Source organism: Homalodisca vitripennis, chromosome 3 (assembly GCF_021130785.1).
Source record: "Homalodisca vitripennis isolate AUS2020 chromosome 3, UT_GWSS_2.1, whole genome shotgun sequence".
In the NCBI taxonomy this organism is placed as follows: domain Eukaryota; kingdom Metazoa; phylum Arthropoda; class Insecta; order Hemiptera; family Cicadellidae; genus Homalodisca; species Homalodisca vitripennis.
In genome coordinates, this window is record NC_060209.1 from 21,459,791 (window position 1) to 21,480,855 (window position 21,065).

The following is a 21,065-nucleotide window of genomic DNA, read 5'->3' on the forward strand; positions in this document are numbered from 1 at the left end:
TGGTCATTAGCCATTTGATTGGTTTACTCGTCTAAGTACTAAGTTTATTTGTCAACTCACTTCATTAGTAGTATTCAGATGGCCCTAGGCCATTTTTCATACAAGCGACCTGTTTTACAATTCAAGTTTCAAATCCAGATAACAATTTACTCACTATGAAAATAAACAGCAGTTTTAATAAACATTCACGCGCCAATTGTTAAAATATCATTTGATGAGATCATATCAGAAGATATAACCAAGCGTTAATAAAAACATCAAGTATGTATTATTATGGCAGATAGACATACTTCCAGAGACGTTTGTGAATCACCCATCAAACGACATTAACGTTATTGGAAAAAGTGAACCTGAGATGGTTCTATCATATTTAATTGTGAAGATTGTTTTACCAGAATCTGTATAAAAGGATGAAGTAATGAGGATTTGAAATCTGACGTTAGAATTGGGAGGATATAAAAACTAATTTTGGTATGCAGTATTGTTTGATTTCTGGAGGGATTCTAGTTGAAAGAATGGAAGACAAGATAAAAAATTCGTCTAAAAAATGCATTCTCTTTCGCCTTTTTTTATAATCCGGGAGCCAGTGAGATGTTGAACATGCTGTGAGATGTTGAGTATGCAATGAGGTGTTGAGCATACAGTGTGATGTTGAGAATGCAGTGAGATGTTGAGCATTCAATGAAATGTTGAGTATGCAGTGAGATGTTAAGCATACAATGAGTTGTCGAGCATGCAGTGTGATGTTCAGAATGCAGTGAAGTTTTGAGCATGCAGTGTGATGTTGAGCATGCAGTGAAATGTTGAGCATGCAGTGAGATGTTGAGCATGCAGTGTGATGTCGAACATGGAGTGAGATGTCGAGCATGCAGTGAGATGTTGAGCATGCAGTGAGATGTTGGGCATGCAGTGAAATGTTGAGCATGCAATGAGATGTCGAGCATGCAGTGAAATGTTTAGCATGCAGTGTGATGTTGAGCATGCAGTGAAATGTTGAGCATGCAGTGAGATGTTGAGCATGCAGTGAGATGTTTAGCATGCAGTGAGATGTTGAGCATGCAGTGAGATGTTTAGCATGCAGTGAGATGTTTAGCATGCAGTGTGATGTTGAGCATGCAGTGAAATGTTGAGCATGCAGTGAAATGTTGAGCATGCAGTGAGATGTTAAGCATACAATGAGGTATCGAGCATGCAGTGTGATGTTGAGCATGCAGTGTGATGTTGAGCATGCAGTGTGATGTTGAACATGCAGTGAGATGTTGAGAATTCCGTGAAAGCCTGTGACGCTAATTTATTCATGATTCTTGTTGAATACTATATATATAATGGCCATGAAAGACGGTGTTGTTGCCTCCCCCCCTTCTAAATGTAGTCGTCAATTGGGAAATTTGGTGGGGAACGTGATCCTGTGCCTGCTATAACTGTAGAACTGCTTGATAAAGAAACTGTAAATAAAGAAGTCTAATTGTAAAAATATTTACTATTGAAAATTTCACTTCATACAAGAATAGTATGACCTACAAGTAATTACTATCAATTTAACTCAAATTTTATATTTGCGGAAATGAGGCTGTAAAACTTGTAAAAAGTGTTAAATACATTTTAAAAGAGCACTTACTTAAAAATTAGTTTGGAACCTCAAAATTAATTATAATATCTTAAAATAATATGAATAGCAATGGAAATTTGTCGAATAGAAAGCTAAAGCTTCTACTGTGAGTATCATGAGATAAATTAATTCTTCTAGTGAATTTGTAGCTGTTTTTAAAGTGACGTAAAAAAATTAACCTGAAATTAGCTATCGGTAGTTACTTTTTCGTTGCCAATCGACCGATTTATAAATTGGTCGTTTCCTCACATTTAGGATGAAGTTACTCTTTCCCCTTTAATATATTAATGTTATTCAAGCCCTTCAAATTGCTTTCATTGACAGTTTAAGGCCCTTTGTAACTCTGAACAAATATTTTATGCCAGACCACTATACAGCATTATTGTGTTGTGAAAAGCAAACAAACAAATGAAACCTCAAGCCCGATATGTTACATCAGAAAACTTTGCTTCACTTTGTCAACAAATTTGTTTTGTTCCTTTATTTTAAGGGAGGGGGAGCCTAGTGATTTATAATACACAACGCGAATATTCGAAGAAGAAATGTTGACCAAGTGAAGGAAAACTCCAGAAGCAGTTATGGAGCACAAACGACCGGGTTGCAGTGTCTATTTTCATCCCTACGCTCACCCCCACAGAAATCGTTATAGCTGCGGTATGTCTGACGCAAGCTTTCTGGTATACAGTAATTGATTTATTTATAAATCATGAAACCTAAAATTGCTGCTTCTCAGTTACCTGACATTCTTTTTTTGGATACACAGTTTCAAAAGTATTTGCTTTCAATAGTCCTGACTAATAAAATTCAGTGTTTCCAAAATCACTTTATTAATTACAGCGTTACAACACGATTTTCTTACTACTATTTATTAACAGCCATGTATATAAAACTAAGCAGAATATCTCAGCCAGTAGCGATAGAGTTTCTTTATAATATACTCATTAGTTATACATTTATAGTTAGATGGGCTGATTTAGTTAGCAATAAACAATTCATTTTCATTTTAACGCAAGTGAAAATTTGTATTAAATACAAAATATTAGAAGAATGTGATTTTTTTCTTCGAAATTCATAGGCAGCCACTGAATTTTACACAAAATATGAGGGCAACAAATAAAATATGATTACTAAGTAACAAAATAAAATATGAAATGAAAATGATTATCCATAAATTGAAAAGTATAGCTAAGAAATCAGCAATTTTCCTTTAAAGATTTCTCAGAAAATATTCAAGCAGTAAAAAGTTTGCACCGACACGTGCATGTCTTGAAAGATCTTATTTAATTCTTAGTCTCAGAATATTTAAAAAATGTAGTTCCGTTATGCGTACTTATAAAATTTTGAGTTTCCATTACCATCACGAAATATTTTAGAAAATTAAATAAAACTACCAGACGTTAAAATAGTAAACAATAATAATAAATAAGACCTGAATAAATGTGCAAAATGATAAATTTAAAGTTTATTGAGCTATAATGTGTTGGTTACTTCTAGTTAACTACTGTGACGTAATGGCAGAAACATGTGTCAGTGAATAAATATTATTAAAGGGAATTAATTAATTTCATGGGCTTCTAATTTAATTACCATAGTGGCCTTACATCAGGAAGTATTAATTATAATATAATATATTATATAATAACCCTCAGTCATCAGAGGGTTCCTCAAAACCAGCATCATTCACAATTAAATCTGAGGTATTTGTGGTTATGTTTAGTTTAAATTAAGACTTAACATTTTTCTCTTTTAAATTAACTGATACAATTACTTAATTAATTAATATACTGAATTATTTTTGTTAATAATGTTATATATTGTAAACTATCAAATTATGTAACACCCTCTGTAATTAAAAATAAATTTAGGTACTGTGTGTTTTGTTTGTGTTCCTTATAGGTTTTGTCAATATTTATACCACATATTTAATAAGAAAAATGTTTAAAGTTTTTTTACACATGATGTGTTGTTCTTCTTATTTGTATTAATATATATATATATATATATATATAAAATATATGTATATATATGTATAAAATATATGTATATTGTATATATATATATATATATTAACATATAATGTATATATATGTATAAAAATATATGTATATTGTATATATATATATATATATATATATATATATATATATATATATATATATATAAAATATACGCAGGTATTAACCGGTGGGTCAAGTACTATTCATGGTATAACACAAGGTTTCGAGGATTGGAATTTATCCTCTTCGTCAGGTGGGGAGGTATTAATACATACAAAATAATGAACAGAAAGAAGTAAAGAAGGGAAAGAAAACGTACCTAGGAGCTGCTTGGAGTCTAGTCCAGACGTTGTCACTGCACAGGATGCAAGTCCCGGGCAAAAATGACAGCTACGAGGATAACAATCACTCATCACACTAGCACAGGCTACAGTGGGATACAATATACTTTCTGTTCGTTGTTTTTGTATGTATTAATATCTCCCCCACCTGACGAAGAGGATAGATTCTAATCCTTGAAACGTTGTGTTACACCTTGTATAACATATAACGATGGCAAATGTTCATCCTGTTATCCTTTCAAACCTTCCATCGTCAATAACAAACTTTAAACAAAGGACTATTCGTGGATTAATGTTATGCATATATTTGTGTATTTTGCAAAATACGAACTCGTTAGTTTCGATACATTTACATGTATATCGAGAGCAGAATCAAGGGAATTACATTAGAATGTACAATGCTGACTGTTTTGAATACGGACTACACGGTTTACAGCCTCGCGCACCTCTTGGTTCCGCAATAAAATTAAAATAAGTGCTCATTGTAGCAAAACTGTAACAAGTCCATAGATGGTAGCTCAATTATTATTCATAAACTGTAAATTAAATATTTTTATAAGTCAATTAAATGGGTAAAGCTAACAAATGTCATCTATATCACTGATACATTATAAAGTTTATTTTACAACTGTTAGTTGTAAACCACAACATACCAGAAATATAATAGAGTACCTATTACAATTAGGATTTTTTATTTTTGAGATGAAGGAAATCTTGTGTAGAGCGTTATTATAGGCCTAATCGTGAGTTGGATCGGAATGCATCAAATACAAAATAAATAACATTAAACCTTTAACATGAAATGTACTAAATATTGGGAATATTAAATTTTACAAATTAACTTACAAATAATAAATATAGCATACATTAAAAAAGTACCCACAAAAAAATCACAAAAGTATTTTAATAAGTATGGTTGTACGTCGATATCTCAATCAGTTTGGAATATATCCAGGCGTATCAGGAATTAATTTACTCCATGAGATGTAAGGGGTTATTTGCCCATAAATTTTGCTAGGAACTTCGTGTGAAGTGTCATCATGTCATTGTGTTTATATTGACTAGAACTTTAAAATGACGTGTCACAAGGTAGGGGTTGCAATTACAAAATGTAATGGGGGGGAGGGGGAAATTTGTTATCCACCAAAAGATCCAAAAAAGTATTTTGATAAGTATGGTGAAAGTTGTACACCGATATCCTAATTCGTTTGGAATATATTCAGGCTTAATCAGGGACTCAATTTACACCCAGAGATGTAAGGAAGTATATGCCCATAACCTTTGCTAGGAACGTCGTAGAGAACTTGTCTTCGTCTAATTATGTTTCTATTGAATAGACCTTTAAAATGACATGTCACAAGTTAGGGGTTGCAATTTGAAAATTTAAAGTTATCTCCTTATACCCCTCTGTGAAAAAGGAGGGAGAAATTCTTTATCCTCTAAAAGTCCAAAAAAGTATTTTAATAAGTATGGTGAATGTTGTACATCGATATCAATCCATTTGGATATATTCAGGCTTATCAGGACTCAATTTACACCCATGAGATGTAAGGAAGTTAATTGCCCATAACCTTTGCTAGGAACGTCGTAGTGAACTTGTCTTCGTCTAATTATGTTTCTATTGAATAGACCTTTAAAATGACATGTCACAAGTTAGGGGTTGCAATTTGAAAATTTAAAGTTATCTCCTTATACCCCTCTGTGAAAAAGGAGGGAGAAATTCTTTATCCTCTAAAAGTCCAAAACAGAATTTTAATAAGTATGGTGAATGTTGTACATTCATATCTAAATCCATTTGGAATATATCAGGCTTATCAGGACTCAATTTACACCCAGAGATGTAAGGAAGTATATTGCCCATAACCTTTGCTAGGAACGTCGTAGAGAACTTGTCTTCGTCTAATTATGTTTCTATTGAATAGACCTTTAAAATGACATGTCACAAGTTAGGGGTTGCAATTTGAAAATTTAAAGTTATCTCCTTATAGCTATGAAAAAGGAGGGAGAAATTCTTTATCCTCTAAAAGTCCAAAACAGAATCTTGATAAGTATGGTGAATGTTGTACATCGATATCTAAATCCATTTGGGAATATATTCAGGCTTATCAGGACTCAATTTACACCCAGAGATGTAAGGAAGTTATATGCCCATAAACCTTTGCTAGGAACTTCGTAGTGAAGTGTCTTCGTCTAATTGTGTTTCTATTGAATAGACCTTTAAAATGACGTCACAAGGTAGGGGTTGCAATTTGAAAATGTAATATGAAATGATGGGAGGGGGAATTTGTTATCCTCCAAAAGATCCAAAAAAGTATTTTGATAAGTATGGTGAAAGTTGTACATTGATAACTCAACCCGTTTGGGATATATCCTGGCGTATCACGACTTTATTTACATAATGTATATATTTTAAATTAGTTTTTATAAGAATTCCGTGGTTAATCTGATACGAAATTGTAAAATATCTAAACTAAACGGAAATAAAAATATATTATACATAATATATCTAATACTTGTTTCTGCTAATGTGTAGTACTAGACAGGATTATACAATGAAAATTAATTAATTAAAACAATGTACATTAATTAATTAGTACACTGTACATTATAAGCTTCCTCTAGTTAAATACTCTATATTTAAATACCGTAGAGTATCGTAGTAATAAGGTTTAGTTTATACAGACTTTCTTAGAAAATCGAATCAACGAAATGTACTCGTACATGATTTTGAATAGAAGATAATTCAGAGTGAACCAAAATGGTAACAGTTTTGGTATAAAATACCTCAGAAATATGATAAAATTAAAAACCAAATAAAAATAAATAATTAATTGATTTATCTGCTCAGAAAGAGGAAGCTGTATAAAAAGGTCGCATTTGATACATCGCCCTTTGGGACCGAAGGGATGACATGTACAGTGTGATGAGGAGGGGGTGATGGAGGATGGGAAAGGGATGACGTATGGGGTCATCAAATATATCGAGTTGCGTCTGCCAAGGACTTCGCTCTTCATCCTAATTGCGCTGAATCACTCTGATCTTGCCAATTACGTATTGGCTTGTTAAGTTTCTTATGGCATTTCGCGTGATAATTTATTCGTGGACAATATCTTATCAATAGCAGGATCTCGCATATTTGCCATTACCATGTTACAAAAATGCGCTACGTTTCAAGAACGGGAACTATCCACTTCTTCAAGTGTTAGACCCACGACACTAATTGGTCAAAATGATACCACCACAAAAAAATATAATTTTAGGCTTAATAATAAACACAAAGTTTCTCGTATATTTGCCATCGTTATATTACAAACATTTGTTACGTTTCGAGGACTGGAACTATCCACTTCTTCAGGTGTATTAACATAACACGGTAACTAATTGCTCAAAATTATACTGCCGTCCAAAAACAAATAAATTTAGGCTTATCAATACACACAGAGTTTATCGTATATTTGCCATCGTTATGTTACAAACATTTGTTACGTTTCGAGGACGGGAACTATCCACTTCTTCAGGTGTTAAAACATAAGACACTAACTAATAGCTCAAAATTATACTGCCGTCCAAAAACACATAATTGTAAGCTTAATACTATACACAGAGCTTCCATTATAAATTTAATTTATATTGAAAACGTATAAACTTATATTGAAAACTAGTAAGTGTTATTAGTTACATTGAATTAAAAATTTTCCAACTGCCCCAATAATCCATCATTATTTTATGTAATTTAAGTTTCCAACGTAAAGTTCCAATTGTACTCATCCAACATACTTTATGCACCCGGCATGTGGTAGTGTGTATTTTTATCTTTATTTTGAATGAAAGAACACATACGCGCAAGCGCGCAGTTTTATCTCGCACAGCGACTTGATAGACTCTTCAACCATCGGTTTGCTGCAGCAAACTACGAGAAGCTTTACCCTAATATTAAACAACTAAGTAACAAAACTATTTTTTAATTATCATTCAGTAAATTTGTACGATTTCCACGTCGTGAACATTGACAAGTCCAGTGACAAACGGCATAGTAACTTCCTACTTGGACAATACGAGAAGTGCCACCATAAAATGCTTGGAGTGCTAGGATCATAAACCTGATGGAACTGTATTGTCGGATCTTTACTGTTGGCTGTTCATCACTATTGCTGCCGATCTTATTATCACAGTTTGGAGGAACGACATTATGGTGCACGTTAAAAGACTATATTGTATTGAATCTTTATTTACTAGCGATATAGTATGTAATTCAATCGGTGACAAGCAATTAAAATTATTTTTACATAGGAATCTCGTTTGATTATTCTTAATGTATTTTCCTTATGAACATGAGGTACTACAAAGCTAAGTTAAAAGATAAAAGATACCCATGCCACTTTCTCACTTGTTTCCATTTAATTCTCAAAGTTGGTAACTCTCATTAGTTAGGTAGTTGGTAACTCTCCTTAGGTAGTCCCAAGTCTATGCAGCTAAGAATGTAGATTGTAGTTCAGCATATCTAATATATCAATGGCTATCACAAAAACCTTGACATATTAAATTTTACTTATTTCATGTATTATTCCAATTTAATATAAAGTGGTGGGAGTAATATCTATTTAGGATGAACAACAACTTTATCTCTCAACATTTTTAACGCTCAGCCCCAAGGTTTTACTAACTGCCCACTCATTTTTGATAAAATGTTGCTTTCTGTCACGGCTGTTTCATTAACAGAGAGAACTTTCAAATCACCACAAATTTCTTAATTGTGGTCTGAATAACTAAATTTTCGAAACAATAGTTCAAGATTTTCTTAACATTCCTTTAAATGAACCGAATGTTCAACAGACACTGCAGCATACTTATTTCCTTTGTGAAGGAAAACTGCTTTCAGCTTCTTTTGAATGAGTCAATAATGTCTCCATTCCTCTGGAACACATTTTATATTAAAAACTCACGCATATCTTTGCAGAAAACAAGGTCACTTTCTGAACTCACTCCTTTCCACAAGTTCGATACCAAGAAAAGTAAGTACCAGGAACCAAAAGATGCTTTCCTTTCAGTCTAAACCCTAAAAGTCCTCTGAGTCCTTAGGTAGTCCCAAGTCTATGCAGCTAAGAATGTAGATTGTAGTTCAGCATATATAATACATATATCAATGGCTATCACAAAAACCTTGACATATTAAATTTTGAAAGCATTTCTTAGCTAACTGCAATAATCCATTTGGAATGATATGTATTATATTATATTGCTGTCAAATTTTATCATGTTCCTTATATAAGAAAATATCAAATATCAAAAAATGTAATTGCTGATTTTGATAAAACTGTAAGTGATAGACTTATTCAAGATTTTTTCCGCAAATACTATAATAAAATGAAGTACTATAAAGTTCACAGATTATACTGGGGATAATATTTCTATCGCAGACCTGTGTTATCGAACGTCACATTAACAAGCAAACAACTGTGATAAAGACAAGACTAAGAAATAAGCATCAAACTTTCAAGCATTTAAAACTAAGTGAAACAGTTCAGAGAAGTCTTTGTTATTGTAACAAAATACGAATTAATAACTTGAAGCTGACGTTATTTCCACGTAATCTACTCAAATTACGACATCGTTAGGTTTCTCTCTCGCCAATCGTAATCAAACCTTTGTAATTCCTTCCACACTTCCAAGTCTCTTTTACCTCATTACTTACAGTGCTTAACTGACTTAATCAAAATATTAAGTCCAAAACTACTTCATTAACGTTCATTGGTATTATCATAACTTTCCATGTTGTAACGTAAAACTAGCTCTCGCTTAGTCAAAAGTCCTTGTATACACTCTGAAAGCTACTTACTATTAGTCTATTTATTCTGCCTTTAAATGATTCATTCAACTGATATTTCATGTTTTTTTGGAGTTTTCTAAGACGTTGGACTTTGAATCTGAGTTAGAGACAGCGCAGGTCCGAACCTATCTTGACCGTTGCACTTTTTATCAGTACCATCGACCTTGTACTGTATCGACTCTCCCCCATATTCTGTTTGATGAGATCCTCGCCAGTAGCTCATGAAGACGGGCAGAATACAGAATAAGGCATAAAATGGTATGTGATTCTCTTAAAAAAATTATCTGATATTTCATTTATACCCATTTTGCAACTCTCAATAATAATCTTCTATGCCCTTCGCCCAAGTGCTCTGCCTAAATTCGTAAAATATTAAAACTTCTTTGAAGTATATTTCTAAACAGAGGGAATTTAGACTGTACGTATCTTTTTCCTCTGCAAACACTTCTTCCTAAACACTTTAAATTCAAATCTTTTATTGCAAGGACATTAAAAAAATGTATAGCAATATTTTTTTTTTGTTTTTTTTTTTTTTTCAAAAGGTTAGAGCAAGCACTCCACTCAAGACCTTAGCCAAAAAAACAGTATTTTCAGTCACACCACGTTCATTCACGCCATTTTTCCAACGCCGATTGTTAGTCTTTCATGAGCGGTCATCCAGTCGAATGTCATAAACACGTCAGCACTATAAAATGCTTGAGACTCTAGAAATCAATTTAAACGTGCTTTTTATTACCTTAAGCGTTTGAGCACTTTAAATTTAACTTGACAATTTGTCGATGAAACAAACTCCTTCCTGCGAGAGCAAGTGTTCGTAAACACCCGTCCTGTGAGTTCCAGTTCGGCAAATATCTCTGCCTCTTGTCTGTTACGAATATATGTCTCGGCCACGAGTCATACCACATTTATACGTACAAAATAAGATTGTCTCCAAAATTTAGAGACTCGGCAGATTCAACAGTTGCAATTATAAAAGCTTCCTTGCTTTTCCTTGCACTTGGCTTACCTCCAACCTGCTCACCACTTACTTCTACATACCCCTCGGACGTCTGGGAACGGACACGTCGAGAGGCGACCTCAATATCATCGGACAACGAGGAATAGGAGATATCAGAAGTTTCAGGTGTTAACTTTCTTCCCATTTGCAATTACGTTAAAGTATACATCACAAATCTAAAAAATGTTATTGTATATACAATTTTTTTTAATGAGTCCATTTTGTTTCATTGCAACAAGAAATGTTACACGTCCACTCATTTGGCTACTATGCCTTGTTGACAGGTAATAATAAGAAAATTATAATTGATGTTGATAAGGTTTAAAGATAAAGTAATATTCGAGATATAGTTTTAAAAATGAAATAATATACAAAGTGCATTTCCTAACAAACTAAATTTGAAATGAACCTTTGTTAATTGGCATGAATCTAACTCATGTGGTGGTGGTTAGAGGAGTATGTGGGCGTTTAGATTTGGTGGTTAGTAGTGCCTATGGGATGCATCTGGGCGTGTATATGTGGTGGTTAGTGGTAACTGTGGGGTGCATGTGGGCGTGTAGATGTGGTGGTTAGTGGTAACTGTGGGGTGCATGTGGGCGTGTAGATGTGGTGGTTAGTGGTAACTGTGGGGTGCATGTGGGCGTGTAGATGTGGTGGTTAGTGGTAACTGTGGGGTGCATGTGGGCGTGTAGATGTGGTGGTTAGTGGTAACTGTGGGGTGCATGTGGGCGTGTAGATGTGGTGGTTAGTGGTAACTGTGGGGTGCATGTGGGAGTGTAGATGTGGTGGTTAGTGGTAACTGTGGGGTGCATGTGGGCGTGTAGATGTGGTGGTTAGTGGTAACTGTGGGGTGCATGTGGGCGTGTAGATGTGGTGGTTAGTGGTAACTGTGGGGTGCATGTGGGCGTGTAGATGTGGTGGTTAGTGGTAACTGTGGTGCATGTGGGCGTGTAGGATGTGGTGGTTAGTGGAACTTGTGGGCGTGTAGATGTGGTGGTTAGTGGTAACTGTGGGGTGCATGTAGCGTGTAGATGTGGTGGTTAGTGGTAACTGTAGGGTGCATGTGGGCGTGTAGATGTGGTGGTTAGTGGTAACTGTGGGGTGCATTGTTGGAATAAATAAGGTGCGGACTATATATTTTTGGAATATCTCATGGAAACGTGTATGAACCTTTCTACTATTATTTTAATATTGTAAACTGCAGATATTAAAGTGTTATCGTGCACCATTGTAGACTATAGCTGTGGTAGTGTTGACATAACAAGTTCACTACCTAAGATTACAGTAGCGGGTTGTAATATGTCGTCAAAAATCAGACTGGGTAGGCCAAGCAATGACATATTGTAATCAATAATTATATTTTAAAGGTTTGAATGATAAAATATAATGAAATACAGTACGTAGTGGGCGAACTATTTAATACAAACACTGTGTATTGAAGATAACAATGAGAGATAACAACGTTCAAACTTCAAAACATTTTCCTACAAATTGACTAATAATAATTAGGCAACTTAACTTTATCTTTCCTCCATATCCGAGTGCGGCAGCGCTCTGCTATTTGGTAGGAGGCGGAAGTAATTAATCGATTACCGCCGCTACCGTGAGCCTTTGACATGTCAATTCTACGTTATAACGTGACTGTACCTTCCTTGTGCATTCTCAGAAGAGCATCTGTCTTGCTCAACAATACAGGGAATAATACATGAGGTCATGCTCATTCTGGTTACTATTGAGCTAGACTTTGGAGTTGGCTGTGCATCACCAATAAGGGATCGACAATTACCAGTCCAAATACCAGAATCATACAGTTTAAGAAGAACATATGTGTCAAATGTACAACTTAGGTCGGAGCTTTTTAATTCCCAGATGATCAATACAAAAAAAATTAAATTTTGTTATTTATTATCCTCTTTTCCATTGATGTATACGATGTTCAGAATTTGGAAATAAGAGAAAAAATTGAATCATTTTATCGTTTGGGATGTATACTCCCAAGGGAGGAGGATCATTTGGGTGGGGCAATCCAACGAGCACACTAAATGCTATCGTTGAGATAAAAGAAATGTTCCTTCCGCTTGTTGGCTTAAAAATTTTAAACTTTACAAAATAAGTGGTGGAGATTGAAATAATACCTTTCATTCAAATAAGATGGGATGCTGAATACAACAAAATCAAGTTGTTTCTCTTAACTTAATTGACATTTCGAATAGAAGAGTATTTCTAAAATACTTTGTTTCAAAAAAGTTATGCTTAAAACGCAAGCAAAATAAAAAATCAATGATACACTGAGGAAATAAAATAGAAGACCGAGTACGAGCATTCGATATGATCACACACAATTGCGCGAATAAAACTGGCCACAACTGATCCATGAACTAGACAATTGTAACAACAGCAATTGACAGCTAATGTTTAACGGGCAATATATATAGCAAAACATATTTACATAGCATCATAAAACTGCTTAACATTCTGGCAGTTTTGGTAATTAGGTTATACGTTACAAAGTTATATGAAAATTATACAACAATTATTCCTTCTAATATATTATTTGGTGAATTTTCTAGATCTGTATTGTGTGCGGGGACATCCGACCCACCTTACCTACCCACAGCAGAATACTGCATCAGCGCTAAACTGATTAGCTGAAAGAGAACGCAGTTGAAATTCCTAACATAAGTACTTATCCTAACAAGCTCCTCGACTTCGAACATTGAAACTGATTATGGAGAGAAACCATTTTGCACATCCTTTTTATTAGTTCTTGTTATTATTTTGATGTTATCCTGCTATACATATAGTAGTATAGGGTCCATAAGTGCACCTTGGACTGTATCAGTTATGATTCAGTTTGGCCGTGTATATTTGATACAAATTACTACAGACTGTGTCAAGGGCATAGGTTCCAGCTTTATCCGGCAAATCTTGCAAAGTAAAGAGTATTTTCAGAATTTATAAAATACTGCTTTAATAGGTAGACTACATATAATATTGTGAAGATGCAATGAAGAAAAGTTGATCCATCACCAGGTATCTTTTAAATGAGTAAATTTATTTTTCTTATAACATTTTAAACTTATTCATACTATGGTAAAAACAAACATCCATACAACTTTTATACCGAAAACTCGCTTTACAACCGGTTACAACATGAAAACTTTCCCGAAAGTTTTGAAATTCTCGATCTATTCAATGTTGTGTTTCGCAAAAATATCTGAGGCTAAACCATTTTACTAAGATAATTAAATTGTCTTATATTTAGTTCAATGGGTGACCCTCCCAAGTGAAGATAACATCGCAGTGTCAGCCCACTCACGTATACCAATGAGGTCCAAAATTGAAATTGTTTTTCGGAGTAAAATATTCAAAGCCCCACTTAATTTTGCGTGGTAAAGTGATATAATCAAAGTATCAAAATCCACTCAATTAACTTCTTCACCATTTAGAACAAAATTTAGGTGAATTAAAAATATGATTTTATAATCAACAAAAATGTGGAGTCTAGAAAGCTTTTTTGGATTTACTAAGAATTAAATATGATAATTTTTAAAGTATGTGTATTATATATAAGTAGTATTAACATTTGAAGAAACGAATACTTAAAAAAATCTAACTCGTTTTTTTATTGTATTTTAATAAGATTCATACAAACTAACGAAGAGAAATAAGAATAACTTATAGTTACAGGGTATATTATCAAAGTCTTTTAAAATTAAAAATCATTCTATTTATATAGGTTTGATTAGTTAATGAGGAAAATGATACGAGATAACTAAGAGTGTAGGCTACTCATATACACTCATTTAATATCCACAGAGAGAAGATATTAGATCTTAATTACTTATGTAAAAATAATAATTATGGAAGTATAAAATAGTTTGAAATATTTGAGGTTAACAAGTAAAGATCGAAATATATTGATTTCAAATACGATGGCCAACAACTTTCATAAGTAGTGCAAATTTTATTTCGCTACATACATATTTTATAATAAATAATCTTTTTGAATGTTTTTGATATTTCCTCAATCTAACAATAAAAATAAATGATGAAAATAATGATTGCTATTTGGAGCAAGAATTGCTATTGCAGTCTTTAACATGACACTATCGAGCCATATCTTGATTTTAGAAATAGTGGCTTAAAACAAATTTGATCAATAACCTTAGTTTCCAAAGTGAAGAATAAACCAGCAATGTCACTCAGGGTTCTGTGTAGAATGACGGGACTTGTGGTAGTGGAATAATCTCGGGTTTACAAGCTATTGATTGCCGTTCACACACGTTCAAATTTACGATTGGTCGAGCCTATGTAGGCCACAGACTGAATTTTAATTGGCAAGGCTTGCTCTTGTTATGACAGAAACATACTGCAAATACAGATTATTACAGCGAAGAAACACCGTACTTTATTTTACTAGAGGTTTTAATCAGCTAATCTGATAGTATGTAAGTAGGCAATAAAATTCACTGACCTTTGACGGAGAGAAACTCTTCAATGTGTGAATATAATAGCCTTCTGTGGAGACGTTTCACAGCAGCATTGCAGAGGGGAAAATTAAATATAAATCACAATTTTACAGTCTGACGGATCACTGGCTTTGAGGTTTCCGGGCCTGGATGTAACGAAAATAAAGAAGGCTAGTGTCGCCTGTAATACGAACTCTGCAACCCGCACGAAGATGGCGGCGTCTGAAAATCGATAGAGGACGCCCGGTCAGCATGCGCTAGTACACCAGCGCCCCTCGGCAAACCGCTGAAGTATAAACTCAATCTTGCAACTTCCTGGAATTATTAAATACAATAATTTCGCAAATTACAGAGAAAGTGAAATTAATGAATGGGGATTGCCAAAATCTTAAATATGTTCCTTAGTTGAGGTAGTCGTGATTGTATCTATCGATGTAGAAGCGACACACCTGCTAAAGTCGAGGGATGAATGGAATCATTGAGAAAACGCCCGTAACGTGACCTTGCCGTATGGCAATTTACTACCCACAATTCGCTTCCTTGCCCCTCGAGCAGCCTGGGGACCGACTTCAATTATAAAGAATAAACATCCAAGTGATCACTCATGGGTTCATTGAGAACAACGCCAGTATCGTGACCTTGCCGTATGGCAATTTACTACCCACAATTCGCTTCCTTGCCCCTCGAGCAGCCTGGGGACCGACTTCAATTATAAAGAATAAACATCCAAGTGACCACTCATGGGTTCATTGAGAACAACGCCCGTAACGTGACCTTGCCGTATGGTAATTTACTGCCCACAATTCGCTTTCCTTGCCCCTCGAGCAGCCTGGGGACCGACTTCAATTATAAAGAATAAAAATTCAAGTGACCACTCATGGGTTCATTGAGAACAACGCCAGTATCGTGACCTTGCCGTATGGCAATTTACTACCCACAATTCGCTTCCTTGCCCCTCGAGCAGCCTGGGGACCGACTTCAATTATAAAGAATAAAACATCCAAGTGACCACTCATGGGTTCATTGAGAACAACGCCCGTAACGTGACTTTTCTTTATAGCTATTTACTACCCACAATTCGCTTCCTTGCCCCTCGAGCAGCCTGGGGACCGACTTCAATTATAAAGAATAAACATCCAAGTGAACGCTCATGGGTTCATTGAGAACAACGCCCGTAACGTGACCTTGCCGTATGGTAATTTACTGCCCACAATTCGCTTTCTTGCCCCTCGAGCAGCCTGGGGACCGACTTCAATTATAAAGAATAAAATTCAAGTGACCACTCACGGGTTCATTGAGAACAACGCCCGTAACGTGACCTTGCCGTATGGCAATTTACTGCCCACAATTCGCTTCCTTGCCCCTCGAGCAGCCTGGGGACCGACTTCAATTATAAAGAATAAACATCCAAGTGACCACTCATGGGTTCATTGAGAACAACGCCAGTAACGTGACCTTGCCGTATGGCAATTTACTGCCCACAATTCGCTTTCTTGCCCCTCGAGCAGCCTGGGGACCGACTTCAATTATAAAGAATAAAAATTCAAGTGACCACTCATGGGTTCATTGAGAACAACGCCAGTAACGTGACCTTGCCGTATGGCAATTTACTGCCCACAATTCGCTTTCTTGCCCCTCGAGCAGCCTGGGGACCGACTTCAATTATAAAGAATAAAAATTCAAGTGAACCACTCATGGGTTCATTGAGAACAACGCCCGTAACGTGACTTTTCTTTATAGCTATTTACTACCCAAAATTCGCTTCCTTGTCCCCCTAGTAGCCTGGGGACCGACTTCAATTGTAAAGAATAAACATCCAAGTGATCACTCATGGGTTCATTGAGAAAAACGTCCGAAGCGTGACCTTAACTACTAAATTGTACGTTTCTTAAAATTAATTGCGATTAAAAAATTGGGTCTAAAAATAAATAACCATTTTAATATGAATACCTTGTAAGTGTTAACAGTCCAAATTTAAGAGCAGATTTGAAACTAAAAATGAAATGTATTAGAAGATTTCAATGGTAGACACCTCCATCATTTGAGTCAAAGTTTCAATTCAATGTGCAATAACTTTTAAGACTAATAAATACCTGATATTATACCAAAGTTGAGCGGCTAAAATACAAAAATTTAGTGATTCATACAACTTCAACATGAACCTAAATCTCGAACAGTCATCACTTAAGTTTCACCTTGTCCATACCCAAGTTTGAACTCCACTACAGTAACTGTCAACGCAGAGTAAAATATTAATAATTAAAACAAGGGACTGATAAATGCCATTTAATCCACTTAATGTAACGTGTTTGATGTAATGAAAGCATGCATTACATATTACGTGTTGTGCGCGCGCGCGTCTGTGAGTGCGTGAAAGAGAGATACGTATGTATAGCTAAATACTTGATTATATCGTCCTTAATGTTTAATCGTTCTACCTAGCAGGTGAACAATATAACACATTTTTCACAACAACTACCTAAACATTATTATCTTTGGATTTTATAGGAAAACACTTAATAATCAATACAAAATCAATAATAGGGCGAACATTGTTTCTCCGTTCAGCCAAAACAGGCTAAACAAGAGAGCTGTTCCAATTATACGGATAATTATTAATAATTGGTTTTGTTATGTAGTAGGGCAGCAATAAAGTAGGTAATGGAAATGTTCCATTCCAATACCGATCAATTTCCGTATGAGATTTGCAAATAAAATAAAATGAAATCAAATCGTACAATTTACATTGCAGAACAAACGTGTAAATGATTAAATGAAACATTTTTACATTCATCCCACATCAAGGTCACATTGAAACATTCACACCCTTCCAAATCCTTTCAATCTATGCCAATTACACCCACATCCGGATCTGGAGTCAGTTTCATCATTGGGCGATCTGCCAGTTTGAGGCAAGTTTAACTTTGTAACTTCTTTGGCGTTGAGGCATTTTTAATTGAGTTTGGGAGTCTGTTTATAAAATGAACACCTCACCTGTCTCTGAACGTGAATGTTCGTAAACCACAGTTCTGTGCATTCCTTTTCGGCAATTATCTCTGTCTCTCGTCTCATATTCGTGTATTTCCCGTTTCTAAGATGTAGACACATGGTAAAGTCAACTGTTGCCAGTTTCTAAAACTGTCCTTCACAATTTTGACGAAGTTCTAATTTTCCATAGCGTGAATTGCTTTTTTATGTACTTAAAAACTCTCATGTAATGGTCGCTTGTAAAGACTCCCCACAATACAGTTTGAAAGATTAGTCAGATACTAAAGGCATATTTAAGTATATCCTAAATTGCCCCCAAATTAAATAAAATGATTTTGAATTCTATACCCTTTCCTAAATGAAAGCTGAGGAGGATTTAGAAAAATTTAGTGAAAAAGTCGCCTCTACGAAAATGAAAAATTACTTTGAAGTCTTAATTAAACAAATAAAAACTTACAGTGTTGTTATTTAAAACACAATTGTTATCACATTTCAAACGCATCTAAGCATTACTGTGTTCTATGTGATGAAAATCTACTCAACTTTACAAGAGGTATGAAAATATTATTTATTCAAATATTCACAAACCATAATGTATACTTATTGCATTGCTTTTGTTTATGAAAATGACTGTCTTGAAAAAGCCTGTTAGTGTCTAAAAATCACAAAATTTGGTAATCATTTCAAAATGTATTCTCATTGCAGTATAGTGGAGACATGTAAAAAAAGTTTTTTGGTAATTCGATAACAAATAAATATCCAACCCCAAAATCTCTCAATCCGCTTGTCTTGTAAACGTTATAAAAGGTGTTTTAAAATCAAGTAAAGTGGTCTTATTTTACCAGACGAAGTTAGAGATAAGAAGCCCTCTCTAACACTTAAACTGGGGACCAACAGCTTAAGATGACTTCCGAACCACCACCAATGGCCGGGCAGGCAGGCTGCTTGCAAGGACAGGATCGCTCAGCGGTCACCCATCCAAGCAACAGCCAAGCTCGGCGTTGTTTGATCTGGTTATCTTGCGATAACCGTTGTACCCCTACACTGCGCCGTTGGCAATGCGTAAGCAGGCTAAGAGCACAGGTATTGGATGATATTGACAATATTGGATGATTTTTTTTACTTCAAATAATGTCCAAATATAGGTAGAATAATTGTTTGCCTTGAATTTCTGACGTCTATCTTGTTAATTTTTTTTTTTTTTCGTAGGGGGAATGCATTTGCGCACGGAGTGTGGGATTCCCTTGCGGACTACCCACTAAACCCCTTACGGGCCACGGAGAGCCCAGGCCGGAACCCTTTCGGATGACATCTTGCCTGGTCCGTGTGTCTTATGTCCCAACCAGAACAAAACTACTTGTTTCGGAAGCTAGGGGTCAGCCAGGCATCCGTCTTCACGCTTCTGATGAAGGATCGCATGTACATGAGTGGTGACTGCATTCCAGGCGTCCTCATTCTGCAGCATCATATCCACAATGGTCTCTGTCGTAACATCACCAACTGTGGTGACGAGCGTTTGCCTGGCCTCGGTGAAGCGCCCGCAACCGAAGAAGGTGTGATGAACATCATCATCTTCCTCCGGGCAGTAAGCACACCGAGGCGACCTGACTTTTCCCATCCTGTAGAGGTACTTCCTAAAGTAACCGTGCCCCGTCAGGAACTGACACAGGTAGAAATCTATCTCCCCGTGGCCACGATCTATCCAGGATTGAAGCTCTCGAATGAGACGGAAGGTCCAGCGACCGTCCGATCCTTCCGTCCACCTCCGCTGCCAAACCTGCAGAGTCTCCGCCCTGGCAGCAGCCAAGGCATCCTCTCTACCCCGCTCGGCAGCCTCCCGGAAGACGGTCTGTCTCTCGATGGCCAGCAGGTCAATAGGAATCACCCCAGCCACGACCGCCACGGCCGAACCGGAAACGGTGCGATAGGCGCAGGCGACCCTAAGTGCCGCTCTTCTCTGTAATATGACTAAGTGGAAACATACTGTACAAGAAAAGTTAAAGACTTCCTTACTTCAAGTATAGCCTAAATGTACGGAACGGATAGCCGTTAAATTATGAATAAAATACTCCGTTTAAAAAGACAAAACAAATGAAAATATCATTAAAACGTTATACTAGTTGGCGCACTCTATAAATTACTACTAAAACAGGAATAGACATTCAGAAAACTCACCAGACTTATGCCACCTTTGATGAATGCAGTCTGTATTGTGGGTCCTAATCAGCAAAAACCAGACATTTCTGTACACGATACGTTGGCTTGCTTAAACGCCCATAGTGTGTCCCTGCAATGTGGTAACTGAATGCATTTCTTATCAGATGAGTGACTATGACTAATTTTGCTATTGTATTGTTGAAAGTTATCATTATGTTGGTCTTATCAGAAACAAACTATTCAACGTCAATGGCATGAACAGAATAATTATGTTCTTGTAGTCAACATCATAAGATAAGAAGGAGGGGGAATTTGAATGTCACCCCCCCACCTACAGCTTTCAGAAAAGAAAGCTGAAGTTAAAAGGATGGTATAAACAAGTAATTCTCTTAAAAAATTAAAAATTTTAGTTTCAAAAAGATGAGTTAAAAATCTTCATGAAACTGATAATTGCTTTTTGGGATTCGGGAGAGGAGGCTTGGGATATGAAACGTAGCATCATTAATTACAATTGGATTATTTGGATTGTGTTCAATAATCTTGAAAGCTTTTGAAGTGATTAATGGTGGGATATTACATGACATTTCGTAATTGAGCTTCTTTATACCTGTGCAACAATTCTAGAAAACGTTTTATTAACCATAAAAACCACTATAAAATATTCGGTTTATTCACAT

At 35.5% G+C, this 21,065-nt stretch overlaps 1 protein-coding gene across 5 annotated transcripts in view; it reads right to left on the minus strand.

Moving 5' to 3' along the window:
• LOC124356680 (synaptotagmin 1) overlaps positions 1–20,530 on the minus strand; it is a 136,400-nt gene extending 115,870 nt beyond the window's left edge. For 2 of the 5 annotated variants that reach the window (XM_046807819.1, XM_046807820.1), the window contains exon 1: positions 15,249–15,483. The gene's annotated coding sequence lies outside the window, so the exon portion shown is untranslated. Of the gene's footprint in view, positions 1–15,248; positions 15,485–20,406 lie in introns of those variants that run through there. The other 3 variants (XM_046807818.1, XM_046807821.1, XM_046807815.1) reach the window with 3 other exon arrangements.
• Between the last annotated feature and the right edge of the window lie 535 nt (positions 20,531–21,065).